Raw genomic sequence first — 20,772 nt, 5'->3', positions numbered from 1 at the left:
GCAGGTGGCTTTATTTTGCTCTGAGTTTGCCAAAAATTTAGCTTACTTCCAGGACAATGAGTCTGACATTGAGTTGGGAGGAAGGAATCTTTCCCCCAAACTTTAGCATGGCAGCCTCAGGGCTGCAATAGTTCCTGTTGCACACTCCACTGGGGAGAAAACCTGTTAAGATCCACATAGCTGTAGATCCATTGACCTGTGCCACTCACAAACTCATTTGTTGTGCTGAGGAAGAGAAAGCCCCTTCCATCAGTCCTCTGACACCCAGTGGGTAAAAACTCCAGAGCTCCTACACCACTGCTCCTCTTTGGCATTTCATTGGTTTCTAAGCAAAGCTGGTCCTCCATGCTGCAGATTTACCCGAAATCTATGACTAGTTTTAAGCCACAGAACTGAGAATGCACGGCTGATGGAATGTTCAGCTAGGTTAGTAATGCACGGAGAAGTGGGATGTGATGTGCGTGTATGTGTTAGTCGTCAGTCTCTCAACTGCTTGCTTATTGGCTATTGGAATGCAGCTCCAATGAGGTCACAATATGGTTCCTTGTCTGCTCCTGGAGTCCTTGCTCAGGAATTCTGGCAAACCCACAATGGAGTCCAATGGTTGCAAAATCAAACAGCCAAAAAAAAAAAATTGGTAATTCTACGAGTTACATTTTCTCTCCATTTTAACTCTGCCGTGTTGCACACATACTGTATTTTTATCCTGTGTTTCATGTTTAATATAAATGTTTGCACCTTATTGTTCATATATTAATGCATACCCTAGCATATGACTGAGTTAAAGGCAGTGGGAGCAATCTTAACTTGCAATAACAACATTGCACGAGCGATATCTATATTTACATTTAAACACAGGGAATCTGACTTCTTTATAGCTGAGGGTGTTTTAAGTTGGCTACTGAGAAGGGTACGTTTACTAGTATTCCTGATATATTTGGCACTGCTGGGACCAAGGAATCAACATTTTGGTGTTACCCAAGAGTATTTTTACTTCCACTCTCATTTGATGTCAGCCTGAAGTGCAGCTGGTTAGATGATTTCTGAGTTGTTGTAAAAGGTGGTTATTGATTGAGGTTCATTTTAAAAATCACTTGGTAATTCTGCCAGTCGGACTATCACCAAGCAGCCATCAACTCACTGCAGAGGAGGTTTAACTTAGACTTCCTCATACCATGTTATCGGGCGAAAGCACAATTAAAGCTTAGCCATTTAGGATGCAAACCCTTCTCCTGGTTTGCATCATCTGGCTTGTCAAATCTTAATCAACCTGCCTTTAACTGACAGGTTAGGCTTGCAAATGAAACTACGTGAGCTATAGCACCATTCTGGTTTGTTAGATTCATGCTCATACCGCTCACCCTTGTACATAAATACAGTTTGAATGACGCCCACTATGTTCAAATCAGGGAAGGAAGGAAGGAAATAAAGTCCATTTACTCCTGTCTGAAGACTGCTGACATCAGAGCAGAATTTTCAGAAGCCTTCTCAATCCATCACTAACTTCACATACTCAGCAGCTGATCTCCCAGTGATCTGCCACCTCCCATCTATCCATTTCTTCACTGGCCATCCCTTACTATGCTGACCCCCAACACTCCTTCCCTTCCCAGGGTTATTTCTAACTCTGTGCCTGATGTGACCACAATACATACGTTTGCAATGGTTGATTTTTGAAATCTCATAAATCTGCTCTCAAAAATTAGGGAAACTAACCAACAAAACATAGTTTCTCCCTGAAAATCTAAGTAACAGATACACACCAGTGTTTTTCCAGAGGGCACCTAAATTAATTCTTAGAGACCAGGACAGTCCTCGGGTATTTTAAACCAGTCAAGATTGGTCAGTTTCCAGGACCTTGTGGGGACACACAAGGAGTGTTGTGGCATCATTAATAAAGAGTTAGTAACTGGGGAATGTGGAACTATGTAGGAGTTCTTGGTCAACCATTCCTGCTCTGCCCCTCCTCCTGGAATGTGTATATATCACGTGTACATGTGTCATATGTAGGGGAGCATGATGGACCCAGTGGCAGGGACCCAGGAAACAGCAGGCCTTGGTTCTATTTCCACTTTTGCATTGACACTCTCTACGACCTTGGGCAAGTCACTCTGGCTGAAATTTTCAAAGGTACCTAATAGGGCTGTAGATTAATTGCAGTTAAACCAAAAAAATTAATTGCGATTAAAAAAATTAATCATGCTTAATCACAGTTTTAATCACACTATTAAATAATAGAATAGTAATTGAAATGTATTAAATATTTTGGATGTTTTTCTACATTTTCATACATATTGTATTCTGTATTGTAAATGAAATCAAAGTGTATATTATTTTTTATTACAAATATTTACACTATAAAAACGATGAACAGAAGATAGTATTTTTCAGTTCACCTCATACAAGTACTACAGTGCAATCTCTTTGTCGTGAAAGTGCAACTTACAAATGCAGATTTTTTTTGTTACATAACTTTTTTTTGTCAAAAAAATAAAATAATGTAAAACTTCAGAGCTGACAAGTCCACTCAGTCCTACTTCTTCTTCAGTCAATTTCTCAGACAAACAAGTTTGTTTACATTTACAGGAGATAATGCTGCCCGCTTCTTGTTTACAATGTCACCAGGAAGTGAGAACAGGCATTTGCATGGCACTTTTGTAGCTGGCATTGTAAGGCATTTGCATGCCAGATCTGCTAAACATTCATATGCCCCTTCGTGCTTCAGCCACCATTCCAGAGGACATGCTTCCGTGCTGATGATGCTCACTAAAAAAATAATGTGTGAATTACATTTGTGACTGAATTCCTCAGGGGAGAATTGTAGGTCTCCTGGTCTGTTTTACCCGCCTTCTGCCATATATTTCATGTTGTTATAGCAGTCTCAGATGATGACCCAGCACGTGTTCATTTTACGAACACTTTCACTGCAGATTTCACAAAACACAAAGAAGGTACCAATATGAGATTTCTGAAGATAGCTACAGCACTCGACCCCAGGTTTAAGAATCTGAAGTGCCTTCCAAAATCTGAGAGGGACAAGGTGCAGAGCATGCTTTCAGAAGTCATAAAAGAGCAACAGTTCGATGCAGAAACTACAGAACCAGAACCACCAACAAAAAATATCAACCTTGTGCTGATGGCATCTGACTCAGATAATGAAAATGAACATGCATCAGCGCGCACTGCTTTGGATTGTTATCGAGCAGAACCCGTCATCAGCATGGACGCATGTTCCCTGGAATGGTGGTTGAAGCATAAAGGGACATATAAATCTTTAGCGCATCTGGCACGTAAATATCTTGTGACACCGGCTACAACAGTGCCATGCGAACGCCTGTTCTCACTTTCTATTATCGTTTAACAGTGCGATTAAACAGTCCTAGTGCCTAATGATTTTGGGTGCCCAACTTGGAGCACCTAAAATATGATGAGCACCAACTCGCTGAAAATCAGGCCCTTTTCAGGTATCAAGTTGGGTACCCAAAAACATAGCAGTCTTGGCCTTAATCTCTCTGTGTCTCAATTCCTTGTCTGTAAAGCTGGTTCATGATCGCCACCAGTCATGCTTTGAGAGCTACGGAAGAAATGTTTCATATAAGTACAGAGTCATATTTTTGAATAGAAAGAGAGAACAGGAAAGAGATTTCACTCAAACTACCTTGTTGGTTAAATCAGAAGTTGTTTTAGTATATTTTCTGTTCAGCGGCAATAATGTAATATCTTCTCTTCAGCCTGCCTAGTGAGGCATGTAATTTTGGATGCCACATGTCATGCCAGCAGGAAGAAGCTCCACTGAAGTAATCAGATAATCAGCATACAAAATTATTATTCGGTAACCAGAGGTGGGATTGGGGAGGGTAAGAGCATTATTACCACTGTATGCAAACCAACAATAATGTCCTACTGGGTGATATAGACAGGAAGTAAAAGTGTACTGGACAAGAGTAACTTTCTTAGTCTTCAAAGGTGTTATTTATGAAGTAAGAACAAGTACATTAATCAAAGTCCATCCAAGTAAACAAAAATTCATCCTGATACACTTAATGAAAGAATGCCATGCGTCTACAAAGAAATGATTGTCTTAAATACAATAGATAGGGTTATTATCTACCACACTATTGTCCCTATGTTTTTGATTTTTTTACTGCATCTTGGAGAGCAACTTCAATAGAATGAACCTAATCCTGAAAGAAGCTCTTGCAGCCTAGTTCTCTGACAAGATTTCTGGACCCTAGAAATATGAAGCAGCTTACTGCATTGCAATCAAGACAACTTCTTTTGCAGAAGTCTACTCTGTTCCATCACATCAGGCCTGGCACCTCAACATTTGTGAATACTGACCAAGAGCATCCAGCTCAAATGAGTCCTTGATGGAAAGAAACATGCAAGGGGCCAGCCAATGTCCAAGAAACCATCGTTTGACACAAGTGATCTCACCAGCACTATTTCTAACCTTCCATTCTTTGGGACCTGGTGAAACACCTCCAGTTGCATCTCCAGAAGCTCGTTCCCCACTACACAAGGGATGTGGACAAACTGGAGAGAGTCCAGCGGAGGGCAAGGAAAATGATGAGGGGGGCAGGGCATATGACTTACGAGGAGAGGCTGAGGGAACTGGGGTTATTTAATCTGCAGAAGAGAAGAGTGAAGGGGAATTTGGTAGCAGCCTTTAACTACCTGAAGGGGGGTTCCAAAGAGGATGGAGCTCGGCTGTTCTCAGATGACAGAACGAGGAGTAATGGTCTCAAGTTGCATCATGGGGGAGGTCTAGGTTGGATATTAGGAAACATTATTTCACTAGGAGGGTGGCGAAGCCCTGGAATGGGTTCCCTAGGGAGGTGGTGGAATCTCCATCCTTTGAGGTTTTTAAGGCCCAGCTTGACAAAGCCCTGGCTGGGATGATTTAGTTGGGGTTGGTCCTGCATTTAGCAGGGGATTGGACTAGATGACCTCCTGAGGTCTCTTCCAACCCTGATATTCTATGATTCTATTCAGATAACTTCATAGCTATTGTGGCAAGGCACCTTCTCGCTCTCACCAGCCTCAGCTGTTTTTTTTTTTTTTTTGCCTCAGAGAGAAGGGCTTGGGGTAAAACAGTCCCTCTTGGCTGCACAGGGGCAGTCCATCCTTCTCTCAGCCAGTGTTTTGGGCTTGTTTTTCTCCCCTCCTGGAGAGGCTTGCTCCCTGCTGCTACTCTCCTACTGGTAGCTTGAATCCTTTCCTCTCTCTCTCCTCTCCTTCTCCCAGCAGGGGAAGGTTTAAAAAGGTCTCAGGCAGCCCTTAGTTGGAATCAGCTGATCCTAATTGACCTTAGGTAACTCCCTTTCATCTGATCCTAATTGATCTCTGGTAACCCCTTCTCATCTGAACTTGATTGACCTGTAGTCACCCCTCCTCAGTTGATAGGGAGGAGGGCTTTTTAACCTTCTGGGACTGTTTTCTACCCCGCCCCTCACAGCCATCTGTCCTGAGTTTATCACACTATTCAGTTTTCCGAGAACAAGGCTCCAATCTTGTCTTCAAATGTCATATTTAGAGTCAGTTCACAGCTAATGCTTAGCCTTTCAAAATGAAAGTTAAGCCTTCTGAATGTAAAATACTACCACTAAATTAAAGGGATGAATAATAATCCATACATAAGGAGGTCCATATTCTTTGGATTAAAAATGAGGGTCTCTTATATTTTGGCTTCAGCCTGGAGTCTCTCTTCAGAGACCATGTCAGAAGTTTTACTGGCTACCACTAGGCACAGACTGTTGAAATTTGTCAGCAACAGCATGTTATTACTTGTTTATCTTGATTTGTCATATAAACTTTTTTTTTAAAGCACCAACTAGGAGACTTTGCCATGAATTAAAAATACAACAACATAACCAACTAAAACAAAATCATCAGATTCTTACCTTGAGCCAAAATGGAAGATTAGATACTGGGTGACAATTGATCAGATTGTCAAGTAACAGTCATTCTTTTGTTGAGCAAACAAGGCAGAACAAGTTCCCTAAGAGATACCATCAATGTGGTTTTCTTAAAAAGTGGCAATGGTTCTCTCCAATAGAGGTGGACTTTCTCTGTCTCTTCCCTTCCTCAGCTTTGGAGTAGGAGACCACCTTCATTTCAGGCTGAATACAAATGGCAGAGACACTCACCTCCCCCTCATCCCTGCCAGGACAGACCTATGCAGTGAAGTTTTACCTGGTCTGAACATGGTGGCCAACAACAGAATTAGGTGACAGGATGATGACATGGTTTGGAGTCCATGTACGCTGGGACAGACATGTTCAGCATAGTGTCCGTGGACCATGATGCACTCACTCCCTGACACTGAGTCATTAATCAAAGTTTGCTGATGTGATACTGAACATGGCTGTTCAGCCCTGGGTCAGGTAACATCCTTGCTGATGGCAGTGTTCAGACCCAGTAAAACTGTAACATAGACATATGACTCATGCTGCATCAAAATACCTGACAGGAAACAGCAGCACTAATCAGAAGTGCTATCTAAGCAAATTTTGATAACACGTGCAAGATTAAGGGCCTCATCCTTAAATCATGAAGAGGAAAATCTTTATACACCTGCGCTTGAATTTAACAGCATGAGCCTAAGACTTGGATTCATTTGTACACACTGATTCATTAGAGTCAGACCACAAAAAACCACAAACAACAATATTTGATTACCAAAAATGTATGACTGGGTATTCTTATGCCTGTCTCTTAGTCATAGAAATGACTCACTGTATCCACCCACACTAACCTTTGTTCTGTCTCTCCCACTATGCCAGTACCTGTCAACTTTTCTGGAATGGAATTCATTGATGTCTCTTTCGTGAAGAGGAATCAAAGAAGTTTGGTCCCAAGAACAAGTTCTCCATGCAAGAGAGGAAACACCAGTTGCGACCTTGAAGAGTGAGGACTTATTTTCTCCAAGTGCCCATGTATTGCTGGAGGGAAGTGGCTCACATGACCAAAGGTGAGGTAAGAATGCAGGAGGGGTTAAGCAACATTTGTTCTCTTCACACAGGCTGTGTCAGGTTGTTTCTTTTGGGAAAATACTCTTAGGGGAGTTTCCACACCCAGCAAGTAGCAACGAAGATACAAGGATTTTGTTTAAGTTCTGAACGTTTGGCTGAATTAAAAAAGGAGCAAAAATACTAAAGCAAATAAAAAAAGGAACAGAACAAGATGAATCCTAAGTTCACACCCCACACACTTGCTTTCCTTCCTACACTAGGGACACCTACCACACTATAAAAGCAATGGCAAGAGATATTTCAAACCTCCTTGGTAGCTATTTCTGGAGATGAATAGCTAACATACAGAAAGGCTATTTCAGTGCATAGCTTTTGGACAGAAGGACAAAAAAACTTTAGTGCACTGTGATAGAGGGCCAAGCCACAACACCCAGAGAGAGAGTAGAGAAGATGCAGGTGCTGGGGGAGAGCCCAGTAGGGGGCACCAGAGTTGCAGACCCCCAGCAATTCTGTATCCGAGCACGAGGGGGTGCCCGAGAAGTGAGGATTCACTCTTACTTGCTCTCACTCTGGCTGTAATGACAGAGACTGACCCAGAATTTAAAATTGCCATGCAGCAGCCCTTCCAAATGACCAATGAATTTATTGCAGAATTTTGAAAATTCAGATGTAGCTAGAAGGTATAATGGCGCCCATAGCTATGGCAATTCTGCGAGAATTGGTAGTCCTGTACAACGTTAATTCCAGGCTGGATGGTCCAATTTATTAAAAGACCAACCTATATAAAAAAAATAAGTTCTGAATAATTGTCAACAGCTGCTGTTAGAATCCCAAAGCTTAATCTTGGTGAAGAGTGCATGGTGTCAGGGTTTGTCTCAACATAATACTCAGGTGCATGCTGTATCATACACATCCCAATCCACCAGCAAGAGCCATGCCATGATCAAAAGCTTGGCTTTCACATGGATCACAGGAGCATGCTGGAACATCTAACAAGTTTCCAGATGAGCCAGTAAAGTGCACAGTATATCAAAAAGTGAAAGAAAACAAAAGTGTCATTGACCTAGGGAACGCTTCTCCAATTACCTTAAGGAGAGCTTATCTCACTCCAGTAACTTGAGAGATATTGTTTTCACCATATGACTATTAAATATGCTCTTCGTTGCTTTCTTTACATGAATTAGAACATTAGAGAAATATCTCAACCTCAACTTTAGAAAGTATTAATCTGGATCTGATTGTTATGGCTGGTCTATCTTTTACAATAATCCTAGATCCAAACACCCTCAAAAGCTTGCAGATGTTCAAATCTGAATATGGATCTGAATAGGATTGATCAAAAAATCTTTCATGGAAAAGTGCTTTATTTTTAAAGTTATGAAAAGTTCCACAAAAATAATGTTCAGATTTTTCAGCTAAAGGCTTCATAGAACTTGAGGGGGAGGAGGGAGAGGGGAAAAAGAGGGAGAGGAAACCAAAAACTGAAGCATTTTCATTTCAATTCCATTCAATTAAAAAATGAAAACAAAATTTTCATTTCAAACCCTTTCATATGAAAAAAAATATGAATTTTTTGAATAAAATAAAGCTTTGTCATTTTGTTCAAAATTTTTAGCAGAAAAGAATTCCTATTTTTAAACGAGCCATTGATCTGAATTTTGGAGATTGGATTCATCTCAAACTAAAATGCTTGTTGATAGCAAGTCCAGTTATTTCTTTACACCTGAATCAATGTGCAAGAACCGTCAACAAATTACCTTATTTCCTCCAGATGTACACCTTTGCCATGCCAATGAAAATCCACTTTCTGTTACATTCCATATTTGTACCTTTAAAGATCATTTTGCTAAAGACAAAATTACATGCTAGAGACTGGAACATCCATTGTGCCACAGAGGACACATTCCATCTCCTACAAAAGAAAATCTGTTTCCCAGAACATCACTTTCTCATGCCTACAGTAGAGGCACAGGGAGGAATAACCCTGAAATCGAGGAATCACCTCCTGAAAGGTTGGGCTGGGCTAACGAATGAACATATTCTTACAGAGCTATATGAGCAATATTTAGTGTTTTTCTTAAAGCCCCAGATTCTGAAGTGATGTGATCACATGAGATTTTCAGTTTTTATTAAAAAAGAAATTATGTTTCTAGCTCTCATGGTTACAGAGAAAACCTTGACAACGTGACCCCAAAAAAGCTAAAAAAAAAAAAGAGAGAGAGAGAGAGAGAAGGCAAATAAAAATTTATTACAATTGTATTACAATAATACAATTTATTATTTTTTTCAAATCTTGTGATTTTTAAGCCAACTGGAAGGTGGAAAGGGGCTGATGCAGAATTTTTTTTTAACATGTAGGGCTGACAATATTATCTATGCTTCCTGATAACCTAGCTAGTGGTGGAATGAATTAGCCCAAAGTCTCGTTGGCCATTGGTCTGACAAGTGACGCTCTGTCTCCTAACCTACCAGTCCCTCATGATGGCCTTACAAGAACGGAGCTGGTGTGTGCAAGAGGAAAGAGCCATCACATTCAGTGGCCCCTTGGAGAGCAAAGCTGTATAATAGCAAACCCAAGTTTGGTGTAACAGAAAAATAATATTCAAAATCAGAACCTCCTATAGAGAATATAAACCTGAGGTTCCAAAGAAGAGAGTGATCAGTGACAACATGAGCCAGTGATGGTAGTTAAGGTAGAGCAAGATCTCATGAAATAATTAAGTAACCGACGAGGGATGAAGCAACAAAATTAAACCACTGAGAGACAGATCCATAGTAATTACCCAGTCAAGCATGTGGCTTTTAGAATAAGTGGGATCATTCATGTGTTACACAAGACTAAATGAATCTCGGAGTGCTGTAAAACCATGCCCTGCGAGTGAAAGAATTCAGAGCAACACAAAATTCACAAACAGATGCCCAGTGAAATTTTATAGTGAGTTCAGAGAGCAGCTCTGCTAAATCATTAAGTGAACACTTCAAATTCCTCGGTGAATGATTGAAAAACAACACAGCAGAAAAAAGGCACAATACACTGAAATAAAGTGCGAGAGAGAATAAACTGAAAAATCAAATGAATGTGGATCTCCGCGTGTGAGCCTTCCCCAAAGTCTGGGCGGGTCGTGGATCCAGGAAGTTGATTTGGGTCCATTGCTAGAGTAAGGAGAGGGGACTGAGGACCAAGAATGTAGTTTATAGGACGAATGAGCAAGTGTGTTAGGGTATGTCTACACTACGAAATTAGGTCAAATTTTTAGAAGTCGATTTTTTAGAAAGCAATTTTATACAGTCGATTGTGCGTGTCCCCACTCTAATGCACTAAGCGCATTAAGTCGGTGGAGTGCGTCCACAGTACCAAGGCTAGCGTCGACTTTCGGAGTATTGCACTGTGGGTAGCGATCCCACAGTTCCTGCAGTCTCTGTCACCCATTGGAATTGTGGGTTAAGCTCCCAGTGCCTGATGGGGCAAAAACATTGTCACAGGTGGTTTGGGGTACATGTCGTCAGTTGCCCCTCCCTCCGTGAAAGCAACGGCGGACAATCATTTTGCGTCTTTTTTCTGTGCGGGCGCCATACGGCTTTCAGCAGACGGTGCAGTAGGACTGCTAACCACTGTCGTCGTCATCCACCGCTTCCACTGGTACTCTGCTCTCCTGGTGGTCTCGCAGGGCCGCTTCTGCTGCAACTCTGCTCGGCTTCTCTTGTCTCGCCATACCACGGCAAGCGTGCAGCCCACTCAGCTGTTGTGTCCTGGCAGCAGACGGTGCAGTAGGTCAGCAAAACTGGTCATCCAACCCCTGCTTCTCCTGCAGCCCTGCTGTCCTGCAGACACCATACCACGGCAAGCGTGGAGCCCGCTCAGATCACCTCGGCAGTTATGAGCATTGTAAACACCTCACGCATCATCATGCAGTATATGCAGAACCAGCACCTGCAAAAGCAGGTGAGGAGGCGATGGCAGCAAAGTGTCGAGAGTGATGAGGACATGGACACAGAATTCTCTGAAAGCACGGGCCCCAGCAATTTGGCCATCCTGGTGGCAGTGGGGCAGGCTCATGCCGTGGAACACCGATTCTGGGCCGGTGAAATGAGCACAGACTGGTGGGACCGCATAGTGTTGCAGGTCTGGGATGATTCCCAGTGGCTGCAAAACTTAAGGCACTTTCATGGAACTTTGTGACTTGCTTTCCCCTGCCCTGAAGCACAAGAATACCAAGATGAGAGCAGCCCTCACAGTTCTCAAGCGAGTGGCGATAGCCCCGTGGAAGCTTGCAACGCCAGACAGCTATCGGTCAGTCAGGAATCAATTTGGAGTGGGCAAATCTACTGTGGGGGCTGCTGTGATCCAAGTAGCCAACGCAATCACTGAGCTGCTGCTATCAAGGGTAGTAACTCTGGGAAATGTGCAGGTCATAGTGGATGGCTTTGCTGCAATGGGATTCCCTAACTGTGGTGGGGCCACAGACGGAATCCATATCCCTATCTTGGGACCGGACCACCAAGGCAGCCAGTACATAAATCGAAAGGGGTACTTTTCAATGGTGCTGCAAGCACTGGTGGATCACAAGGGACATTTCACGAACATCAACGTGGGATGGCCGGGAAAGGTACATGACGCTCACATCTTCAGGAGCTCTGGTCTGTGGGAATGGCTGCAGCAAGGGATTTACTTTCCAGACCAGAAAATAACCATTGGGGATGTTGAAATGCCTATAGTTATCCTTGGGGACCCAGCCTACCCCTTAATGCCATGGCTCATGAAGCCGTACACAGGCAGCCTGGACAGTAGTCGGGAGCTGTTCAACTATAGGCTGAGCAAGTGCAGAATGGTGGTAGAATGTGCATTTGGACATTTAAAAGCACGCTGGCGTAGTTTACTGACTCGGTTAGACCTCAGCAAAACCAATATTCCCACTGTTATTACTGCTTGCTGTGTGCTCCACAATATCTGTGAGAGTAAGGGGGAGACATTTATGGAGGGGTGGGAAGTTGAGGCAAATCACCTGACTGCTACTTATACGCAGCCAGAAACCAGGGCAGTTAGAAGAGCACAGCAGGGTGCGCTGCGCATCAGAGAAGCTTTGAAAACCAGTTTCATGGCTGATCAGGCTACGGTGTGACAGTTCTGTTTGTTTCTTCTTGATGAAAACCCACCACCTTGGTTCACTCTACTTCCCTGTAAGCCAACTGCCTTCCCATCCCCCCTTCGATCACCGCTTGCAGAGGCAATAAAGTCCTTGTTGTTTCAAATTCATGCACTCTTTATTAATTCATCACACAAATAGGGGGATAACTGCCAAGGTAGCCCAGGAGGGGTGGGGGAGGAGGGAAACATCGGGTGGGGTGGGGGAGAAGGGGAGGAGGGAAGGACAAGGCCACACTGCACTTCAAAACTTATTGAATGCCAGCCTTTTGTTGCTTGGGCAGTCCTCTGGGGTGGAGTAGTTGGGTGCCTGGAGCCGCCCCCTCCCCCCCGTGTTCTTGAGCATCTGGGTGAGAAGGCTCTGAAACTTGGGGAGGAGGGCAGTTGGTTACAGTGGTGATCTGTGCCTTTCCTGCACCTCAACCATATGCCGGAGCATATCAATTTGATCCTCCAGTAACCTCAGCATTGCATCCTGCCTCCTTTCATCATGCTGCTGCCACCTCTCCTGTTGCTCCAGCCATCTATCCTCTTGCGCGTCCCTCCTGTCCTCGCGTTCATTTTGTGCTTTCCTGGACTCTGCCATTGTGTGCCTCCACACGTTCTGCTGGGCTCTTTCAGTTTGGGTGGACTGCATGAGCTCAGAGAACATTTCATCATGAGTGCATTTTTTTCACCTTCTTATCTGTGCTAGCCTCTGGGACGGAGATGCTATTTGCAGCATTGAAAACTTTGCAACTGCGGGAGGAAGATTAAAATTGAAAAAGACACATTGGCCATTTAAGGGCTGATGTTTTCGGGTTAACGTGCATCACAAACCCAACTAAACCCTCCCCATACCCAATTCTCTGGGATGATTGCCTCCCCCCTCCCCCCACCGCGTGGATGATTTCTGTTCAGCCACAGGCAAACAGCCCAGCAGGAATGGCCACCTCTGATTGTCCCCTTAATAAAATTCCCCTCTTTCAACCAGGTGACCATGAATGATATCACTCTCCTGAGGATAACACAGAGAGATAAAGAACGAATGTTGCTTGAATGCCAGCAAACACCGGGACCACACCCTGCCATGCTTTCTTATGCAATGATTCCAGACTACGTGCTGCTGTGGTAAAGTGTCCTACCATGGAGGATGCAATAAGGCTGCCCTCCTCAGAAACCTTTTGCAAAGGCTTTGGGAGTACCTCCAGGACAGCTTCATTGGGATTTCCACCCCATCCCCAGACACGTTAACAGACTTTTCCAGTAGTTGTACTGGCCGCAGATGCATCCCAAGTCTTCAGGACAAATTAATCATTAAACATGCTTGCTTTTAAACCATGTATTATATTTACAAAGGTACACTCACCAGAACTGCCCTCTCCACCTTCAATGTCCGGGAGCCTGGGTTGGGAGGGTTGGGAGGATATTGGCTGTGGGGTGATAAACGGTTCCTGGCTATCGGGGAGAATGGTTTCTCCGCTTGCCTGGTGTGTGCTATCTTCAACCTCTCCCTCCTCATCATCTTCCTCATCCACAAAATCCTTATCCCTGTTGCGTGAGACTCCCCCTTTGCAGGAGTCCACGTCAAGGGTGGGGCAGTGGTAGGGGCACCCCCTAGAATTGAATGCAGCTCATCACAGAAGCGGCATGCCTGGGGCTCTGACCCCGGGCAGGCATTTGCCTCTTGGGTTTTTTGGTAGGCTTGCCTAAGCTCCTTACGTTTCACGCAGCACTGCTGCGGGTCCCTGTGATAGCCTCTGTCCTTCATGCCCTTGGAGATTTTTTCAAATATTTTGGCATTTCGTCTTTTGGAACAGAGTTCTGATAGCACAGATTTGTCTCCCCATACAGCGATCAGATCCAGTACCTCCCGTTTGGTCCATGCTGGAGCTCTTTTGCGATTCTGGGACTCCATGGTCACCCTGCTGATAAGCTCTGCATGCTCACCTGTGCTGATGAGCTCGCCACACTGGCCAAACAGGAAATGAGATTCAAAAGTTTGCGGGGCTTTTTCTGTCTACCTGGCCAGTGCATCTGAGTTGAGAGTGCTGTCCAGAGCAGACACAATGGAGCAATGTGGGATAGCTCCCGTAGGACAATACTGTAGAATTGTGTCCACACTAATCCAAATTCGACCTGGAGATATCGATTTCAGCGCTAATCCCCTCATCGGAGAGGAGTACAGAAATGGATTTTAAGAGCCCATTAAGTTGACAAAAATGGGTGCAGGGTTAAATTGATCTAACACTGCTAAATTCGACCTAAACTCGTAGTGTAGACCAAGGCTAAGAGAGTTAGGGAGTGGAGCAATAAAAAAGGTTGAAGGCTGGAGGAAAAAGCAGGAAAGAACAAAGAAAAGCAGAGAAATGGGCAGCCTTTCCTCACAACCCCACTGTGCCAAACCCTCCTGTGCCCACCTGACCTCTCACTAAAACTATCACCTAGTGGACACGCCTCCCCCAGGACAAGTGATCTGGTTTCAACCACCGAGTGGTTTTTCTGTTGTAATATCGTGACTTTCAGGTCTGTCATCGAGTGACCATGGAGGCTGAAGTGTTCTTGTACCGGTTTTTGAATGTTATAATTCTTGATGTCTGATTTGTGTCCATTTATTCTTTTATGTAGAGACTGTCCGGTTTGGCCAATGTACATGGCAGAGGGGCATTGCTGGCACATGATGGCATAGATCACATTGGTAGATGTGCAGGTGAACGAGCCTCTGATAGTGTGGCTGATGTGATTAGGCCCTAGGATGGCGTCCCCTGAATAGATATGTAGACACAGTTGGCAACGGGCTTTGTTGCAAGGATAGGTTCCTGGGTTAGTGTTTTTGTTGTGTGGTGTGTGGTTACTGGTGAGTATTTGCTTCAGGCTGGAACAATATTACAACAAAAAAACTTCAAAAACAGACTCCAACGAGAGACTGCTGAATTGGAATTAATTTGCAAACTGGACACCAGTAAATTAGGCTTGAATAAAGACTGGGAGTGGATGGGTCATTACACAAAGTAAAACTATTTCCCCATGTTTATTTCACTCCCTACTGTTACTCACACCTTCTTGTCAGCTGTTGGAAATGGGCCATCCTGATTATCACTACAAAAGGTTTTTTTTCTCCTGCTGGTAATAGCTCACCTTAACTGATCACTCTCATTACAGTCTGTATGGCAACACCCATTGTTTCATGTTCTCTGTGTATATCTATATCTCTCCACTGTATTTTCCACTGTATGCATCTGATGAAGTGAGCTATAGCTCACAAAAGCTTATGCCCAAATAAATGTGTTAGTCTCTAGGGTGCCACAGGACTCCTCGTTGTTTTTGTGGATACAGACTAACACGGCCGCCTCTCTGAAACCTGGCACTCAAGAGAATTTGCAACACAGCCCAGGGCTTTGGGTTAGTCAGCTGCAACCTAGTCACAGGAAAACGACGACTCCTAGTGCTGGTGGTGGAGGCGTACTATCATTGCAGCGAGATGCTGTGGCTTGTCTGCCACTTCCTGATCTAAGTCACAATGGATTATTTTAGTTTGTCAATATCCCACAGCCAGCCCTCAGTATTTCTGGTTAGACCTGGGGAAACAAAGTTTTGCCACCACTAAAACTCTGAAGAACTCCATGTGCACCTTGATCATATCACTAGCATAAGGCTGGGCTGTGGATTTTGGGGAGGGTTAATGACATTCATCTTTGGTGTCTACCCCAAAACTACAACTCTGCCCTCTTCTTCTTCCCAGTTACCTGCTCTTGTCTATAGGCAGCCCCAGCAAAAAGAACAAGGCAAAGATGGTCACTAAATCCCTTTCTGATCAAAATTTTGCAAGCACAATTTTTGGCACAAAAATAGCTTTTTATGGTACAATTTTTTTAAATAAAAGATATCCATTGACCTGATATTTCACTGAAAAGCAAAATATTGCAGGGCCCCAAGTAACCCAGAGTGAATCCAAACAGTTCTACGTGTGAAATGTTATAATCCTTCATGTCTTTGCTTTATTCCAGTTCTAAATCCTCACATTCTCTCCTTGTTGGTGTCTAAATTTAAGCAGTGTTCCACTTGTATCTCCCTGGCTTAAAGCTAATGATTAACTCTGCAGGATGAATTAAGGTTTAATTATAATCTGATATTTTGTTAGAGAACGTACCTTCAGGTACCTAAGCCTGAGAAAGTGCTCCAAAAAGGTTTAAATTTAGTGTCACACGAAAGTAATATTTAAAGAAAATATTATTCTACTGAACCACATGTTCAGTTATACACACACTTTGCAACTAAAGGCTGTGTGTGTCACAGAGAAAAGCTTACCCTTTTCAGTGCTTTAACATGCCAAAGTGCAAGGTTTTTTACAATAACTTTTAATTTTAAAGTTAATCCATTATGCAGAGTTAATAATTAGTAAAGTTTTATACATCAGTGGCTATAAATAGAGTATGGCTTAAATTCAGTCTCCGACAAAGGAAAGGTAGAGACCATGTGTTCCACAAAGGCCATGCATAGTAGGCCGTGAGTTCCACAAAGCCAGTGACCACCCACAGTGACACATTTTCGCACTGAAGATGCAAGGAGACCTGTGCCAGTGACCTTTGCTGGATACCAGCACAATAAGAGGCTCCGTAATTCAGGAGTCAGGAATTCAAAGAGGTAGCTTGGTCCCAGTTTGCAAACAGATTTACTAAGCCAAAAGTTACAAACCTAAAAAGATTCATCATCCAACAGTCGTCATAGTGCAGGGATACATCCTCCCCCTTATTTAAGGGGGCTGTTTTGTTTGTTTCTTTTGCTAAAAACAAGATTATTTGAGGGAAATCGACAGATGCATAGTCCTCCAGCAATTAGCCCTTATAAAGAATAATTGTCAACGAAGAATAATACCGCCAAGCCCTCTACCTACCCTCTTTACTTTTGATTCTGAAACACACTCACACTACAGCCCATTGACAGCTGTAAAAATATTTTATATGCATTTCTTCTGTGACAGAACATGTAACGAATTAGGCAAACAACTGAGTGACCCAAAGAGCTTCATAAATGCATAATAGGAAGATAACATTGTACAATAAAATATATTTTACTGAAGTATCAAGGAGTCATATGGCCGCACATTCTGCCTTTAGAACAGTAACAAAACCAGCATGGTCAACCAGCTCAGCCAGCCCTATACATTTTTGCATAAAAGTTTCACACAACTATACTGTCTAACCCATTTCCTAAGGACATCTCCACTTCTATTAATGAAGTCACCCAGCCAGAAAGCATCATAATGCACAGAGTTTCTTTCAGAGGCTGGGGAGGGAGGCAGCAGGGAAGGTTTTTTCTAATCTTTTGTGGAATCAAGAGAACACTCGATGTGTATCTAACCTGGAGAGATAACAGGAGTGCCATTCCCAGCATTTTGGAAGTCCTTAAGTCAAGCGCTTCATAACCTGCTGAAGAATTACACTGGTTACCCAAAGGGTTCAGCATATAAAATAAAATAAAAATCTCTCTTTTTAAGGAGACTTAGCCTGGCTGTGTTGTGGAGCAGGCCCACAGTCCTTCCAGGCATACTTTAAGATAGTGTTCACAGTTATGAGCAATGAGGAAACTCAAGTACAAGGATTATTTCAACAATCAGGTATGGCAGAGTCATGGTTATTTAGAGGTAATCACACTGCTAGCGATTTAGAGATATTATCCCCTCCTCCCTCTAGTTGCCTACCTGTAACAGTGAAAATTCCTTTTGTGGGTTTTTTATTCCACCTTAATCTGAAAGAAGATGAAAAAAGGGGGGAAAGAGGGCAGCAGAGTGTCAAGCAGTAATTTCAAGTGAACAGTCTCTCTCTCTCTCTCTCTCTCTCTCACACACATACACTTCAAGCTGTTTTATAAAATAACAAACAGGGGAACCAAGAGACAATGGGGTGGGAAGAAACAGTAGTGAAATCCAGCTTTAGCTGAGGAAAATAAGAAAAATAACTTGCAGGCTATTGTAGTTATGACCCCTCCAAGACATTGAGGTTATTGTGAAATAGCTGATGAACAACATGAGTGTGAGTGTGTGTCTGTGTGTGTGCGCACGCCTGTGTATGTGTGTGCGTGAGAGACAGAGAGAGAGAGAATTTCTCAAAAACCAGGAATGACAGCCAGAAATGCCAGGGGCAAACTAAGGCCAAAAAAAAAACGGAAATAAAGAGAATGGGAAAGAAATAATAGAAAACTCAATTATCAGTAATGTTGGCGTAAACGGAAACAACTAGAAAGATTTTAACTGGGTGATGCAGAAGAGGAAATAGAATGAAAGCTGTCAGCGCAGAGGTAAAGAATGAGATGAGAAGTATGCAAAATCACCAGTACATTTGATTTTACATTCTTCAAATGTCCACTACACTCCCATAAAGAAACCAAGTTTTAATGAATCCTGTTTATAAAATTACCATATTTAACACACACACACAGAGCTTTACTGACACTGCTCTCCTCACGCCATGATCTGGTTTTGCAGCTAGTTTTCATTTTATAAAATCAAAAGACACTGATTCAAAGCCAAGTTCCATCTGACCTGAATCAACAGAATTTGGGGGACTGATGTCAGTGGGACTGCTCAGGAGCCACTAAGACGTGTTCTCCCATGGGATAACACAGCTCACAAAGCCCAGGATGAAGTTCATGAGAACTGGGGACAAAGTGCTTTCTGTCAGGGGAATCTGGCTATGGAACAAACTTCCAGAGCAGATCAGGCAAATCCAGAGTCTGACTATGAACACTGTAAAACCATCCTCTTCAACGAAGGCTTTTCTATCATAGGTTTCAGAGGAACAGCCGTGTTAGTCTGTATTCGCAAAAAGAAAAGGAGTACTTGTGGCACCTTAGAGACTAACCAATTTATTTGAGCATGAGCTTTCGTGAGCCACAGCTCACTTCATCAGATGAGCTGTGGCTCACGAAAGCTCATGCTCAAATAAATTGGTTAGTCTCTAAGGTGCCACAAGTCCTCCTTTTCTTTTTTCTATCATAGGAATTACACCTGCAAAACGGATACTTCCCTTCCTAACCAAAAAACCCTCAGTCAAAATAAAATAAAATAAAACCTGAATCAAGTCAACCTGAAAGAAACCTGAAAGTAAATTAATAAAATTTAACAAAAATTAAAAACAAAATCCCAGCCCCAAGTTCAGGTTTTACCTCAGAAGAGACGTGCCAGAGACGCCATGAAATCCACTAAGGACTTGACTAGTGGGATCAGTTTGACACAGAAGGTGCTCAGCTACTACAGTGAGTGGTGACAGTATAGAACCCTAAGTTAAGATAACATGGTACTAAATGTGAGAAGAAGTGTCAGTTTCTGGTCATAAGAATATAAAATGGCCGGAGTGACTCAGATTAATGGTCCATCCAGCCCAGTGGCCAGTGCCAGATGTTTCAGATGGAATTAACAGAACAGGGCAATTTACTGAGTGATCCATTCCCTGTCATCCAGCCCTAGCTTCTGGCAGTCAGAGGCTTAGGGACATTAAGAGCATCCCTGACCATCTTTGCTAATAGTCATTGATGGACCTAGCCTCCGTGAACTTATCTAATTCCTTTTCAGACCCAGTTACACTTTTGGCCTTCACAACATCCCTTGGCAATGAGTTCCACAGATTGACTGTGTGTTATGTGAAGAAGTACTTCCTGTTTGTTTGTTTTAAATCCTGCTGCCCATTCATTTCGTTGGGTGACCCCTGGCTCTAATGTTATGTGAAGGGGTAAATAACACTTCCTTATTCACTATCTCCACACCAATCATGGTTTTATAGATCTCTATCATATCCCCCTTTACCCGTCTCTTTTCTAAACTGAGCAGTCCCCGTCTTTTTAATCTCTCCTTATAGGCAAGCTATTCTATACCCCTAATAATTTTTGTTGCCCTTCTCTGTACTTTTTTCAAATGCTAATAAATCTTTTTTGAGGTGGGATGACCAAAACTGGATGCAAATTCAAGGTGTGGGTATATCATGGGTATATATAGTGGCATTATGATATTTTCTGTCTTACTATCTTTCCCTTTCCTAATGCTTCATTGTTAGCTTTTTGGACTGCCACCATGCATTGAGTGGATGTTTTCAGAGAGCTATCCACAATGACTCCAAGATCTCTTTCTTGAGTGGTCACTTAGCTCATTTAGACCCGATCATTTTGTACTCATAGTTGGGATTATGTTTTCCAATGTGCATTACTCTGCACTTACCAACACTGAATTTCATCTGCCATTTTGTTGCCTGGTTACCCAATTTTGTGAGATTTCTTTGTAACTCTTCACAGTCAGCTTTGGATCTATCTTGAGTAATTTTGTATTATCTGCAAACTTTGCCACCTCACTATTTACCCCTTTTCCCTGACCACTTATGAATATGTTGAACATCACTGATCCCAGTACAGATCCTTTTAGTACCCTACTGTTTACCTTTCTCCACTGTGAAAATTGACAATTTATTCCTACCCTTTGTTTCCTATCTTTTATCCAGCTACTAATCTCTGGGAGGACCTTCCTTCTTATTTCATGACTGCTTGCTTTCCTTAAGAGCGTTTGGTGAGGGACTTGTCAAAGGCTTTCTGAAAGTCCAAGTACACATCCTCGGGAACACCGTGGTCCACACATTTGTTGACCTCCTCAAAGAATTCTTGTAGATTGGTGAGGCATGATTTCTCTTTACA

Source organism: Caretta caretta, chromosome 5, assembly GCF_965140235.1.
Source record: "Caretta caretta isolate rCarCar2 chromosome 5, rCarCar1.hap1, whole genome shotgun sequence".
Taxonomy (NCBI): Eukaryota; Metazoa; Chordata; order Testudines; family Cheloniidae; genus Caretta; species Caretta caretta.
The sequence above is the reverse complement of the archived record's forward strand: the minus strand, read 5'-3'. Positions refer to the sequence as shown.